General features: G+C 32.3%; 1 long non-coding RNA gene across 1 annotated transcript; it reads left to right on the top strand.

Moving 5' to 3' along the window:
• The first annotated feature begins 250 nt into the window (after positions 1-250).
• Positions 251-3,124, top strand: LOC134241018 (uncharacterized). The gene is made up of 5 exons (XR_009986556.1): positions 251-285; positions 377-389; positions 489-592; positions 2,264-2,433; positions 2,574-3,124. It is a non-coding gene; the product is annotated as an uncharacterized LOC134241018 (long non-coding RNA).
• The last annotated feature ends 561 nt before the right edge of the window (positions 3,125-3,685 follow it).

The raw sequence follows: 3,685 nt of genomic DNA, 5'->3' as shown, positions 1-3,685 counted from the left end.
AACCTGTTAAGCATGAAAAGAATTCAGTGTCTTTCTCGGAATCGATAGGATAAATAAATCAAAAGTCAATCACGAAAGAGTTGGATTTTCCTGCTTTCGGTTTCTTTGTTAGACATGGCTGATTCAGTAGGAATGGGTAAGGACTATGTTTTTTCTCCATTAATTGTAATCTTTTCATTGTTTTCCTCCTTTTCTAAATAAGAAAAAAGTAGTTCATTACTTTTGAAGGAACTGAATCTACCTGCATCTTTCCTTGTCAGAATAATACCTTGACAACTCCCAGTGGTAAGTTAGTTTATGTATATTTTTAAATTCCTTGAGAATAGTGATGAGAAAATTTTACATCAACAAATACTTTTATATTTTTATCTTCCAGTTGAATCTTTGAGGTAAGAAATATTTTGTTTAACATTATAAAGGTTATTTAAAGTTCATCTGAAGGGATATTTCCATAAAAGAATTTGTTCACAACCAAGATTTTTTTTCAGTGGAGGAAGCATTGCAGGTATTGTGATCGGTGTTCTTGTTGCGATTTGTGGTACAGGTGGTGGAATCATACTTTGTAGAAAGTTTGTCTGCATCGAAAAATCAGGTACAAAACAAAAACAAAACTATAATGTGATTTTTTTTGTCGTAAAGCAAATTCGTATGTAACCTTTGTAACAAGGTATCAAAATGGCAAATTCATAAGATTAAAATAATATAAACCTTCTTGTCTTGTAACTTTCATTTCAATAGTTAATTTAACCTTTACCATTGTCATTCAGCAAACCTGAAAATTTTGCGAGTGGGTGCGTAGTGTGTCTTTGAAGGGTGACATAAGGGGTGTCAGTAGAGAAATGATATACAAATTGTTTGAAGATAGGGCATTTGCTGGCGATTTTGACGGCCATTTTCCGAATGACCGCTGTAAAGAATGTTAACCCCCATAGAATACCGACCTGTGGTCATTCTTCGACGTCGGAAAATGACCTTTTGCCCGTAGTAAAAGTGACATCACCTTCAAAATCTGCGACCACTTTGTAAAGAAAAATCCCCCCCCCCCAAAGAATAATGACCCATTTTAAATCCTTTTAAAGTTAGAATAAAGAAAATAGTCCGTCAAAATTCCCTCTGAGCTAAATTTGGAATAAATCGATGATATACATGTTAATCTCATTACCTTTATACAATTAAAGTTTTTAAAGTTAATACATGTACCATGAATCAGAATCTTGAGGAGTTGATGATTTATCGAGGCGAGGCGATTGTTTTTATTTTAGTGGAAATTTTTCGTTTTGAAAGCAACACACCAATAATTGTTTTATTCAACGATGAAATTTATACATAAATTGAGTAAGCAGACATGTAAAGTTTCTTGTTTACATTTGCTCAAGTCCTACCCAAACACCTTAAGGGAATCGGGATTGACATATTAATTTTGCATTTAAATCTATAAATTGTGCAGTATAGAAAAAAAATACTAGTAAATATCAGTCGTAATGGCAAAAGAAAATGGAGCATTATGAGAAACAAAGACGATAAGAAATTTTTGTCGAACCCCCCAGAAATTTCTGTAAGAAGTGGGGGGGGGGGTTCCTTATACAATTCTGTTTCAATAGGTTTGATGTATGCCGCCCATACATGCAATAAACATTTTCAAGAGAGAAAATAAAATTTACATTCAAAACTGCAAGGAGTAGGACAACTCACGCAATATTCTGAATATAATGTTCTCTTTTTCCACTCAAGTAAGAGAGATTTATTTAGTATACTATATAAAAAGAGGAAGGGGTCATTACAAGACTTTCCATGACTTAAATTCTAGTGTCGGGTGTTTGGCGAAGGGACAGGAACAGGTTTGACGAGGCAACATGGGGATGAATATGAGACGGCCCTTTCTACCTCTAATCGCCCGTGTGACGCAGTGGTTAGAGTGCCTAATCTAGAGTTGCGAAGTAAGGAGTTTATCCTTACGTCACGACTGCCAATCCCACTGTAAGGCATGGATACCGGCCCTACAAATGAGACTATAAACCGAGGTCCCGTATCGCAGTAGGTGCTGTCACGAAAAAGGTCCCTTACTGCTAAATGGCCCTAAAGCCGGGTATAGGACAAAATTTGCAGCTCTCCGATCTACCTCTCCATAAGAGTGAAAAATTTTCTGGAGGGACGTTAAACTACATACAAACAAACGATTAATCAGTCTCTCTCTCTCTCATTTTTAAAAAATAATGAATTTCTACGTCCTGTAAAAATACACAAATATAACATCTTTATTTAGATAGTTCAACACAAACAAACAATGGGACCATTAACCAATTTAACTGTGAAAATCACCATTACAACAACGCTGTACAGGCAGTTGAGAAAGCAGTACAACCATACAGTACAAATGTACCCTTTGATCTGATACGGTTTAAAAAAAAAGGAGAAATATCTTTTGAACGTGAGGTAAATAGGTTCCAAGTAAAACATAAGAAAGGTATTTTTAAAAAACATCTTAATTTATGAGAAAGATATTTTCAATTGTAACAAATCTTAATCTTGAAAATTTGATAAATTTATAATATGTATAAATTCTCTGTACACAGATAAATGAACGAGATGCATCTGGAAACGAACGACAGGATAAACAAGCATTCAGAATTAAATTTGGATAATAAATACTTTTTCAACGTTCAGCACGCATTTAAGAAGAAAATAGTCTGAAGAAAGAACTTTATTTTTAAAAGGGAACAAATTTTTTAAACGACTCTTCATTAAAGGACACTTATCTAAAGAGAAAAAGTTACACATAACTTCAAATAGAATAATATTAATGTCAGTTCGATACATTTTTATAAAATAAGCTTGGGATATAAAAAAAATCAAAGTTAAAATCGATATGTTTTTTGTTTATTTCTAATTTTTTTAACATTTTATACCAGGAAAAAAATTACTGTATACTTAAATGCAGACGTATTTCAATATTTATGTCAGAGCAAAATACCCGTGAGATTATCCACGGGTAGGTACTTTATCAATAGCAATTCTGTTTGTGACAAAATCCCTCCTGTGAGTCGCTTCAAGAATTTAATTTATTTAAATTTTGGTATGTAACAATTTTTGCTTGATTGATATCAAAAATAAATATAAAGATTCATCTAATTGAATTGTGGTTTCTTTCTTTTTATTTCTTTGTTAGCAATACATGCTTCATTTTGAATAGAACTCTCTTTCTTTCTCCATTAGAACATCAAGTATATTGCATAAACACATGTATGCGAAGGTCACTTTTTTGTGGAATAGTAGGAAAAACACCATCTGACGATTCTTTGCCCATTTTGATACTTAATTTATAAATCGTTATCGAAAAAAAAACACAACTTCGTAAGTAATTTGTGCGAAAAAATTAAACAGAGTGTTCAAATTTATTCATGATATATTGTATTTATGCATCACATAAAACCATTTATTTTAATTTGCCTCAATCTTTCAGCTTTTTTGGTTTTGGAAGTAATTTCATTTTGTTTGAGTAGATGATTTAAATTGAGAATATTTTTTTGAAAAAGCACGATTTTAAGGTCAGAATCAGACTTTGAAGAGTTTCGTCCTCATAAAAGTGTCTTTATATTAAATCAGATTAGATAAATATCATCCCTTATCCCTGAAAGGTTCTAAATACTTCGATATTGTTTGCATAATTTTCCTTAAGGTGACAAAA

Source organism: Saccostrea cucullata, unplaced genomic scaffold, assembly GCF_032062105.1.
Source record: "Saccostrea cucullata isolate Sc308-1 unplaced genomic scaffold, CSIRO_AGI_Scuc_v1 ctg2961, whole genome shotgun sequence".
In the NCBI taxonomy this organism is placed as follows: Eukaryota; Metazoa; Mollusca; class Bivalvia; order Ostreida; family Ostreidae; genus Saccostrea; species Saccostrea cuccullata.
This window is presented reverse-complemented; position numbering and strand designations above follow the sequence as displayed.